Source organism: Spea bombifrons, chromosome 9 (assembly GCF_027358695.1).
Source record: "Spea bombifrons isolate aSpeBom1 chromosome 9, aSpeBom1.2.pri, whole genome shotgun sequence".
Taxonomy (NCBI): Eukaryota; Metazoa; Chordata; class Amphibia; order Anura; family Pelobatidae; genus Spea; species Spea bombifrons.
Window position 1 is genome coordinate 17,329,874 of NC_071095.1, and position 12,481 is coordinate 17,342,354.

The following is a 12,481-nucleotide window of genomic DNA, read 5'->3' on the forward strand; positions in this document are numbered from 1 at the left end:
AGAACACATCGTGGGGATCAGCAGCCGCCGGATCGTGGACTAATATGTCATTTCCAGCATCGATGAACGGAAGGCCAGCAATAAACAGTGCTTTACATTTTATTACCAAGGCTTTTTCTTACACGCTGACTGTGCATGTTTACCGGCGCCAAGCGGGTTCCCTGTTAATTCACATACAAAGTAGCAGAACAATGTCAGACGTCAACATGGAGCGGGGCTTGGATTCGGACCACGCTGTGATCTCCCACGTCCATCTCCAGTTTCTTCCCACTCAAGTTATCATGGTGCTGCAGGGACAGTAACTGGCAAGGGCCCGGTATCAAATGGTCAAACTGGTCACTTTGCCACCAAATCAGAGTTTGAAGCCGGCTGTCCACTTGTAAAGGCATACGATCGTAGAATGCCGCCGTAAATGTATCTAGAGCATCCTGGAAATGTAACGGCGCTATTAGAGCGTCCGGGGACGGGGGTGATGGCCAGCATGGGCGGGTGCAGCGGGGGGCTGTGTGATAGACAGGAGGGGTAATAGTGAGAGCTGTGACTTTGGGGACAGACATCTTAGACCTCGAGACCTGCGTAAGCGTGTTGCTCGCTGTAGCAGATGTTACTCTCTTACTTTCTCCAATCAGATCAGAGAGTATGGCCAGGTGGTGGGGGCCGGGTATGTTCTGCTGTCACCACTCACTCCGGCCCCCTGAAGAAGTAGTATTAAGTCTCTGGAATCGGTGGTGTCTCTCGGGGAAGCTTCCGGCTCATACAAGTGTCCTGTCCTCTGCCTCCAGGAATATGCCGTCTAATCCTAAAGGCTCTGGCCCTGCCCCGCAGTCTATTAGAATATGTGAAGGTCTCTGTGCACGTGGGGTTATAATGGTGTTTGTACATATATCTCACACGTATATATATCTCTGTATCTATATATATGTACACGGCCCGTACTCCGTGTATAAATGTTGCCCAGTTGTAAATACTTTGAAGTGGTTCCTTCGTCTTCTGTGAAGGCGGGAAGCCACCTATGCAATGCACAGACACTTTGACAATAAAGCGAGACCTTTTTACAAACGACCGCCCCGCTGCGGAGTCGTCTGTTTGCTGCCGAGGCTGCCAGGAAGCCGCCCAGAAGGTGCTGAGGTTTTTTACACTAGCGGGCATTAACAGAACAGAAAAGAAAAAAAGAAAGTGTGCTTTATGTTGTTGCAGAGACTACGAGACGTGCTGGACGAGGACCATGGCTTCGATCTGCAGGTGGCATCCGCTGCAGGGAGTAATAGATCGTATTAGTTTCGATGCGTGAGGCTCATGGCCGTTGCACTGGGGTGAGGCGTGTTTAGTCTTCGTTGGCCTATTTACTGGCCACACGCCTGGCTACGCAGTTGCTCACGCGCTTTGCCCCGATCGGGATGCCGCGCAGGACCGGTGCAGCCTGGGAGCGTCGTTCCCATTGGATTTCATGTGTGAGGATGCTCAAGCCACTGGGGGCCCGGGGATGAGGGCAGACTCTGTTACGGGGGGGGGGGGGTGTATTTTAATACCTTTTTTCTTTTTTTATCAGCCGTTCCTTGCTTTGCGAATCCGTGTTGCTTTTCTCGGGAGCATTACACGTTACATTGTTTGCCCCGGGGTGATGAGGGAAGGGCTTGTACGCTTTCACTAGGATAGGCTGACATTTCAACTGCCCGAATGAAAAGCAAAGTGAAAAGAAGTGTCGTCTGAACGTGTCCCACATAACTGCGCATGGTATCATCTGGATTCTGGGGGTAAATGCACACCTCCTCGCATGGACTGGCCCTCCGGCAGCTGGGTCAGCTTCTCTCGCACACTCTGGAGGGTTACTTACCAAAAAGAAATTGGGTAAAATTGCAGAGTTTATGAAATCCTTCTACCCTGAGGCCTGGATGCCGTCTCTGACAAATACTAGTGCAAATCAAGTGCCAGAGAAGATATCCACTGGCCCATGGTTGCCCTCCGCTACCAGCCATAAGCCGGGGCAAATGAAGGGTGGGTATAAACAGTGCACCAAGAAGGGATCCAGGCAGGGGAGGGCTGGCAGCCTAAGGCCTGGGGGACAAGTCTAGTTGAGTGGCCCATTGCGCCACCAAAGCGGCTGCGAGCGACATTGAAAGTGGCCGCCGTGCGGCGGTCACTCCACTGGCGCCTAATGAAATTAAAGCGGCCGGCGTGCACGCACCGCCCAATGGCCGTGCCTCCGCTCGTCATCCCACCCCCTTTAAGACGTGGGACGAACACCTAGAGGAGGCAGAGAGGGAGACACAACTAGAGGAGGCTGAGAGAGAGACACCTAGGAGAGGCTTTACTGGCGAGTTTTTTACTTCATCATCCTAGGCGTTGAGGAAGCGCAGAGTAACGCGTACAGCACTGAGTACCTTACCTTCCAGCTATAGGTGGCAGAGAGAGAGAGACACCTAGAGGAGGCAGAGAGAGAGACACCTAGAGGAGGCAGAGAGAGAGACACCTAGAGGAGGCAGAGAGAGAGACACCTAGAGGGGGCAGAGAGAGAGACACCTAGAGGGGGCAGAGAGAGAGACACCTAGAGGAGGCAGAGAGAGAGACACCTAGAGGAGGCAGAGAGAGAGACACCTAGAGGAGGCAGAGAGAGAGAGAGAGAGACACCTAGAGGAGGCTGAGAGAGAGACACCTAGGAGAGGCTTTACTGGCGAGTTTTTTACTTCATCATCCTAGGCGTTGAGGAAGCGCAGAGTAACGCGTACAGCACTGTGAGTACCTTACCTTCCAGCTATAGGTGGCAGAGAGAGAGAGACACCTAGAGGAGGCAGAGAGAGAGACACCTAGAGGAGGCAGAGAGAGAGACACCTAGAGGAGGCAGAGAGAGAGACACCTAGAGGGGGCAGAGAGAGAGACACCTAGAGGGGGCAGAGAGAGAGACACCTAGAGGAGGCAGAGAGAGAGACACCTAGAGGAGGCAGAGAGAGAGACACCTAGAGGAGGCAGAGAGAGAGAGAGAGAGACACCTAGAGGAGGCTGAGAGAGAGACACCTAGGAGAGGCTTTACTGGCGAGTTTTTTACTTCATCATCCTAGGCGTTGAGGAAGCGCAGAGTAACGCGTACAGCACTGTGAGTACCTTACCTTCCAGCTATAGGTGGCAGAGAGAGAGAGAGACACCTAGAGGGGGCAGAGAGAGAGACACCTAGAGGAGGCAGAGAGAGAGACACCTAGAGGGGGCAGAGAGAGAGACACCTAGAGGAGGCAGAGAGAGAGACACCTAGAGGAGGCAGAGAGAGAGACACCTAGAGGAGGCAGAGAGAGAGAGAGAGAGAGAGACACCTAGAGGAGGCTGAGAGAGAGACACCTAGGAGAGGCAGAGACACAGGGGGACAGCTATAAGGGGCAGAGAGACACAGGGGGACAGCTATAGATGGCACAGACACATGGGACAGCTATAGGTGGCAGAGAGACACGGGGGGCAGCTATAGGTGGCAGAGAGACACAGGGGGCAGCTATAGGATGCAGAGAGACACAGGGGGCAGCTATAGGATGCAGAGAGACACAGGGGGCACCTATAGGTGGCAGAGAGACACAGGGGGACAGCTATAGGTGGCAGAGAGACACAGGGGGCACCTATAGGTGGCAGAGAGACACAGGGGGACAGCTATAGGTGGTAGAGAGACACGGGGGGGCAGCTGTAGGTGGTAGAGAGACACAGGGGGCAGCTATAGGTGGTAGAGAGACACAGGGGGATAGCTATAGGTGGCAGAGACACACGGGGGGTAGCTATAGTGTCCTTTCCCCCCCAGCTCAGCCTCACTTAGGTTCCCCCTACAGTTGGCCGCTAACCAGCCGCCACCTTGCAGCTGACAGAGGGCAAATATGACACACAGGATGCTGTGAGATTGAGATATTCTTCATGTTGTCATGTATGTTACAGAGAAGACACGCACCGCCACGGGGGCCACACTGCGCCATCGGGGCTGGACTGGGAATTAAAACCAGCCCTGGTAAGAATTGAATACCAGCCATATCGTCCACGGTAGCGTTTTTGGGGACACTGCGCGTGGCGGCTTCTGGCAAACCCTGTATTTTACAGCGGATGTATATGCCACATTTCAGGACGGGTGAATATGAGTATAAGCGGAGCGGACGGGCGCTGTCTCATGGCAACTGGTGGCGTAATGGTTATAACACCCGAATGGTTGGTGGGGGTTACCCCGGTCACTGCTGTATGTAAGTGTTATGGCGACTGTGTATTTCTAATGTTTTTATACAATATGTGGAACAAGCAGGCATCATATATCCATGGGGAGGAAAAATCTCCTGACTGTCTCATGGTGTAGAGGTTAGGTTTCTAACTGATGATCTGAAAGGTTGCTGGTTCGTTTCCACCTGTCGGTATATAGTACTATAGGCGCTGTATGTGTGTTTTAGTTGTTAGAGTGGCAGATTTGATGATATCTATCACGGACGAGCTCTGATGGGACACTGCTCTTGTGGCTAAGGACCATTGCCTGCCATGAGGGTGGTTGCTGGGTCTAATCTCTGAGAGTGCTGAACGGTGTGAATGTGTAAGAGTATGATAGGTGTCGTGTGTATTAGTGCGAGTCAGGATGAATGGGACTTGGAACCTAGTTTTTTTTTTGTCCCCCGATGTAAATATAATTAATGTAAAAATATAATGTCCCGGTGTTTGTTTATTTTTAGGTAGCAGGTAAGGTGTTTTCCACAGCACCGTAGGTTTTGCACCTACCCGTTACACCACCAGGCAGCTTGACTGTGTTATTTCCCACGTACATATCTAGACACCTAGAGGAGGCCGAGAGGGAGACACCTAGAGGAGGCCGAGAGAGAGACACCTAGAGGAAGCCAAGAGAGAGACACCTAGAGGAAGCCGAGAGGGCGACACCTAGAGGAGGCCGAGAGGGCGACACCTAAAGGAGGCCGAGAGAGAGACACCTAGAGGAAGCCGAGAGGGCGACACCTAGAGGAGGCCGAGAGGGCGACACCTAAAGGAGGCCGAGAGAGAGACACCTAGAGGAAGCCGAGAGGGCGACACCTAGAGGAGGCCGAGAGGGCGACACCTAGAGGAGACTGAGAGGGCGACACCTAGAGGAGGCCGAGAGGGCGACACCTAGAGGAGACTGAGAGGGCGACACACACAGGGGGGCAGCTATAGGTGACACAGAAATAAAATGCGCGGTTACAGCGATTCACAGCCAACTATCTGCCCCCAATCCTTCCTCCTCCTCCAGTTGGGAAGCCCTTTGGTCCCCCACAATTGGCGGCCGGCCGACCGCCACTTTCCGCATTTCGTAGAGGCCGCACTGTGTTTGGGGGAAGAGGCGACAAGTCCCGCTCGGGGTTCATGCTACCGCTCGAGCCGCCGCTTCTCCTCCGAGTCCTCCGACTACACGTAGCAACTACTTCCGGTCCGGAGACAACCACACGGCACTGTCCCCTGAGTGTGACGGCCAGGGGGAGGAGCTATACAAACACGCAACACTATACCCTGATGGACGGGCCAGTCTCTGGGCATTGCTGGGGGCGGGGACATACCAACACGCCACATCCTAATGGTTGATTTTACGGGGAGGGGCCAGTATTAGAGCACTGAGTGCTCTCACTGAGTGCAGTATTAGTTTAGAGTGTGAATGGTAGGGGGCGGAAACAAACAAACAAACGCATGCACTACGAACTGTTACTTCGGCTACTGTAACTGTACGCGGCAACCAACATCAAGTTCAGCCGTGCCACCGTGGATCTGCCTCGCGTTATGGGTCCCACGGTTGTTTGATATTCCCCGTGGAGTACTGTGTGCCCAGGACAAAGTGTGGCCGTGATTGGGCTTTATTTACTAAACAGGGAGCTCTTTTCAGATGGTAACAGCCCCCCCGTCTCCATGGAGGGGTATTAACGGCAGGGGTCACCCTGTATAATGCATAGTAATGCAGTGACATCATTACAGCTCACTGTGAGGCAAAATAACCCCAGTGAGGGCAAGTGTTACAGAGCAGCAGTGCCCCACCTCCATTCCTGCTCCTCATTACTGCACCTGCAGGGGACAAATCTTAACCCTTTCCCGGGCTCCGCAGATGGCCCCTCATGAAAAGAACATCTTTATTCCGCCCCATAAGAGAGCAGCGAGCGCCCAGAGCCTGGATTGGTGAAAAGTTCCGAATCTGTGGACCTCCCCGCGCGGAGCGCGTCATGGATTAGCCCCCCAGCGACATAAGCGTAAGTGTGAGTTATATTATACATTATATATTATATGAGTGCAGCCGGCCCCTCCGAGCGGGCTCTGCGATCTGACTTGTTGTTGTTGTCGGTGACCCTGTTGCGCCGACAGGCGTTATCGTAGAGAATAATATTTAACGCTGTTATAGCAATCAAATCTGAGGACCAATCAGCCGTCTGGTTATGAGATTAAAATACTTTGTGTAAAACCCACTCATGTCGCTTTCCCCGTCACCCAAGACGCTTCCACATGTTTGTAGTGTTAGCGCCACGCGCCGGTGCACTTCTGCTTTATGTGTGTATGTGTGAGTGTATGTATGTGTGTATGTATGTGTGTACATATGTGTGTATCTATATATAATATAGTTATCGGTAGTTTCTGTAAGCTCGATGTGTTCGGTGTCAGTAGGAGAATGATTTTGTAATTTTACCAAAAACCCCTTTATTTGATGGAGCACTGAGAGCAGCAGAAGGCGTAATGCGTTTGCAGCCCTAAAACTGATAACGGGGGCTATTATTATCCTGCATGTTACGTATATATATGTGTATGTTTGTGTGTATATATATATTTGTGTGTGTGTGTGTGTATATATATATATATATATATGTGTGTATGTATATATATATATATGTGTGTGTATGTACATATGTGTGTGTATATATATATATATATATATATATATATATATACATAGTGTGTGTGCATATTGGTTCAGAAACCTTCCTATATATGATATTTTCACTAAGTTGTATCATCTTTAGCGGGTAATTGCAGCGTGATTTAGGATAATGAGTGTAAGTCGGCCCCCAGGTGATGTCCGGACGAGTCGTGTTTTAGGAGAAGTCAAACGACTGACTGAGACGCATGAGAGCTCTTTATTTCATTCGCTTTTCTACTGTAAGTAATAATAAAATGTACGGGTCAAGCGGAAGAGGCAGGTTTTGTGTGTGTGTGTATTATATATAATATATAAATATATATGTGTGTGTATATATAATATATAAATATGTGTGTGTGTGTGTGTGTGTATAAATAATATATAAATATATGTGTGTGTGTATATATAATATATAAATATATGTGTGTGTGTATATATAATATATGTGTGTGTGTGTGTGTATATATATATATATATGTGTGTGTGTGTGTGTGTGTGTGTGTGTGTGTGTGTGTGTGTGTGTGTATATATATATATATGTGTGTGTATATATAATATATATACCGTATATATATATATATATGTGAGTGTGTGTGTATATATAATATATATATGTGTGTGTGTGTGCGTGTGTGTGTGTATATATAATATACATATATATGTGTGTGTGTGTGTATATATAATATACATATATATGTGTGTGTGTGTGTATATATATATATATGTGTGTGTGTGTATATATAATATATATATTATACGGAAACCACGGTTGCTGAACTCCTTCCTGAGGTTCTGAAGATGTTTATCCCGGTCTGTAGAATCTGAACGCATGCGATGATATCTGGCGGCTGGGTTTTGGGGATGTCTGTGGTGTTTCGGGGAGGTTTGCGGTTGAGTAATGTGTGGATGGACATGTTCTTCATGTTCTTCATGTAAATGGTTCTGTTTGTGTGAAAGTAGCTCAGCTTTCGGTTTATGTTGGGATCGTAGGCATTATAGTCTTCATGGAATCTGAGGGGTCCCTGTCGTTCTTTATTTGCTAGAGATCTGTGTCCTAAACTGGGGTGGAATGTTGGCCCTCTGGTAGCCCCCAAAACTTCTTGCTACACAAGTGGACCCTTTGAAACTGGCACTAATGACATCTGCTGCTTGCTAGTACCGTATTTGCTCGATTATAAGACAACCCCCCAAAATCTGAATATTAATTTAGGAAAAAAAGAAGAAGCCTGAATATAAGACGCCCCTATAGGAAAAAAGTTTGACCAGTAAATGTTAATTCATGTAAACTATTTTTTTTAATAAAAGCTATGATTGAGAAAAATATTCCTTTTATTTTCCAACCTGCCCCCCAGTTATGCACATCTGCCCCCAGGCTTATCACTCTGCCCCATAAATGCCTTAAACCTCTATATGCCACTGTGCCCCATGATATGCCTTTTAACCCTCTTTATGCCCCTGTGCCTCCAGAAATGCCTTATACCCCTACATGCTATTATGGGGCAGAGTGGCATATAGGGAGGTATAAGGCATTTCAGAGAGAATTCCCTGGTGAGGGGAACTCTGATCTCTGACAGCCGGGGAAGGTCTGTGCGATGGACGCAGACAACACACCGGGAGTCCGAAGCACCGGTAAGTTTTGGGGGCAGGAGGATCCAGGTCTCCTGCAGCGCTGCGGGGGATCTGGATCTTAGTCTCATAGTCGGACCTATTTTAGGTCTGATTATAAGACGAGGGGTATTTTTCAGTGTTCTGTGACGCGGCCATTTAGATCGCCAACGTCTGGATGACGTCCTGCTTCGTGTGGAATCCTTGGGCATTCCTTTGGAACATCTGCAACTATATTTTCCTAGAATGAAAAGTCCCGCTGAGAGATCCTGATTCTCACCCACCTGCCCCTGGTTCATCCACGTTGGCCAGAAAACCGTCTGGTGGCCTTTATGGACCACTTCTTGGTAGGCGATATAGCCGTGAAGGTTTATAAAGGATGCATTGAAATTGGGATACTTTGACGTAGTTGCGGTTCTAAGCGATATATGGCCGTACAGCGTGACTCCGAGATTTTATTGTATGTGATTTCTAGAATGGTATTCGCTGTTGAGTTTGTTGGTCATTTCAGCAGCACCCCGGAATCTGAATGTGGATGTCCAAAATACCATATTTGCTCGACACTATATAGGCCGCACTTCCCCCCCACTTTAAGTCTTTAAAGTGGGGGTGCGGCCTATATTCGGGGGTCTAGCGCCTGACGCCCGGGACATGCAGTCCCGGGCGCCAGGCAGGCAGCGGGGTTAGGAAACAGATCCCACGCAGCGGTGCAGGGGACCTGTATCTTACTCTCCGATACGCTCAGACAGCCTCCCCTGCCAGCACTTTCCACGGGGTGGGGGTGCCGGCACGGGAGGTTGTCTAAGCGCATCGTGCGGACGGTCACCGGCTGCGGGATGCGGGTAAACAGCTGCCGGGAATTCCCACGGAGGGAGTCCCGGCAAGGGAGATTGTTAAAGCACATCGTGCAGATGTCCCGGCAGCGGAGGTTGCCTCCAAGACTTACCAGAGCAGACTCCCGGGTGTCATCCGCTGAGTGCCGGCACCGGAAGTTGTATACGTACCGGGAGTCTGCTCTGGTAAGTCGGGGGGGGGGGCAGAGTGGCAGCATATCTCGGGGGGGGAGGAGGAGGACAGTGGCAGCATGTTCTGGGGGGGGGGTGGCAGGACAGTGGCAGCATATCTCGGTGGGGGGACAGTGGCAGCATATCTCGGGGGGGGAGGACAGTGGCAGCATATCTCGGGGGTGGCAGTGGCAGCATATCTCGGGGGAAGGACAGTGGCAGCATATCTCGGGGGGGAAACAGGGGCAGCATATCTCGGGGGGGAGGACAGTGGCAGCATATCTCAGGGGGGAGGACAGTGGCAGCATATCTCGGGGGGCAGGACAGTGGCAGCATATCTCGGGGGAAGGACAGTGGCAACATATCTCGGGGGCAGTGGCAGCATATCTCGGGGGGAAGGACAGTGGCAGCATATCTCGGGGGGAAGGACAGTGGCAGCATATCTCGGGGGGGGAGGAGGACAGTGGCAGCATATCTCGGGGGGGGACAGTGGCAACATATCTCGGGGGAAGGACAGTGGCAACATATCTCGGGGGGCAGTGGCAGCATATCTCGGGGGGGCAGTGGCAGCATATCTCGGGGGGAAGGACAGTGGCAGCATATCTCAGGGGGGGAGGAGGACAGTGGCAGCATATCTCGGGGGGGGGGACAGTGGCAGCATATCTCGGGGGGGGAGACAGAGTGGCAGCATGTTTTTTTGGTGCTTTTTTAAAGAAAAAAACTTTTTTTTTTACAAAAGCACCAAACTTTTAGGGTGCGGCCTATATACGGGGACGGCCTATATCCGAGCCAATACGGTATGTAGGAGTCTTGCCCCCCCTCCGAATTCTGTTTTTATAGATTACCCCCCTGGCAGTAAGTTAAAGGATGTTTATTGGGGCAAAAGACTCAGGCTTTTTGTGTTTTAGTGTCACTGCCAAAGATCCAATTCTTTCAAAGTCTTCTATCCGGCACCCACTTGTGCTTTCCGGTGGGGTTGCGGTTAAGCGAGTGCCGTGACGCTACCCCGCAGGGTCACACAACATGCGCTACGTGACCCCACTGGGTGCTTCACACCACCACCTGCTTCACCGCAAGGAAAGCATAGGCTGCCGGATCCCCGATGGTTCCCCCTCCGTGGTTTGTGGAGCCCTTCTTTAGAAGTTTTTTGGGGCAAGAATAAGTTGGCCATGCTCAGGTTTTCTAATCGAGCATTTTATTGCAAGGACAGCGTGATGTGGGATTTCTGGGGATTGTGCGGTTTGTATCTGTTTGTATTTGATGACATGTATGTGTTTATGTTAGATGACATGTATGTGTTTATATTAGATGGCGTGTTTGTGTTTGTATTTGATGACATGTATGTGTTTGTATTAGATGACGTGTATGTGTTTGTATTAGATGACGTGTATGTGTTTGTATTAGATGACGTGTTTGTATTTGATGACGTGTTTGTATTAGATGACGTGTATGTGTTTATGTTAGATGACGTGTATGTGTTTATATTAGATGACGTGTATGTGTTTATATTAGATGACGTGTTTGTGTTTGTATTAGATGACGTGTATGTGTTTGTATTAGATGACGTGTATGTGTTTGTATTGATGACGTGTTTGTGTTTGTATTGATGACGTGTTTGTGTTTGTATTAGATGACGTGTTTGTGTTTGTATTAGATGACGTGTTTGTGTTTGTTAGATGACATGTATGTGTTTATATTAGATGACGTGTTTGTATTAGATGACGTGTATGTGTTTGTATTGATGACATGTATGTGTTTGTATTAGATGACATGTGTTTGTATTAGATGACGTGTATGTGTTTATATTAGATGACGTGTATGTGTTTGTATTAGATGACGTGTATGTGTTTGTATTGGTGACATGTATGTGTTTGTATTAGATGACGTGTTTGTATTTGATGACGTGTTTGTATTAGATGACGTGTATGTGTTTGTATTAGATGACGTGTATGTGTTTGTATTGATGACGTGTTTGTGTTTGTATTAGATGACGTGTTTGTGTTTGTATTAGATGACATGTATGTGTTTATATTAGATGACGTGTTTGTATTAGATGACGTGTATGTGTTTGTATTGATGACATGTATGTGTTTGTATTAGATGACATGTGTTTGTATTAGATGACGTGTATGTGTTTATATTAGATGACATGTATGTGTTTATTTATATTAGATGACGTGTATGTGTTTGTATTAGATGACGTGTATGTGTTTGTATTGATGACATGTATGTGTTTGTATTAGATGACGTGTATGTGTTTGTATTAGATGACATGTATGTGTTTGTATCTGATGACGTGTATGTGTTTATATTAGATGACGTGTATGTGTTTATATTAGATGACGTGTATGTGTTTGTATTAGATGACGTGTATGCGTTTGTATTAGATGACGTGTATGTGTTTATATTAGATGACATGTATGTGTTTGCGTTTGTATTTGATGACATGTATGTGTTTGCGTTTGTATCTGATGACGGGACCTGTCTATGGCGCTTATTATTTCGGCTCGCGGCTGGCACCAGAGGGCACACAGAGCGGAGGAGACGTTTCAGTTTGGCCGTCAGACGGACTTCACATGTTAACACGGCGTATAGGCTTTCAGATTTTCTGGGTTCATGTCAAATGTTTACACTTCTAGGCTTAGAGGGTCACTGTGGGTGATTAAGACCGAGTCATTCTATAGTTTCCCAGAAACGTTCAAATGGCTCATATGCAGCTGCCTTAAAAACTGTGTTCAATATTTTTTTTGAAAATGTATTTTGCGACACTAATTAAATAAATAATGGAACGTTCATTATAATAATAATCGGATGGTCGTTCCTTTTTGGTTTCAAAGCAACCTGGCATTACGTGTAGAATTAGTATCGTTATCACGCTGTATACGTGAAGAACAGTGTTTGAAGTAAAGGTGTCCAATTTAAATCCTCTAATTCTGTAATAACAGTGATTTTTATATTTTACCCACCGCAGGTAACGGAAATGTTACCCGGAAGTCTTATCGTAGACGGC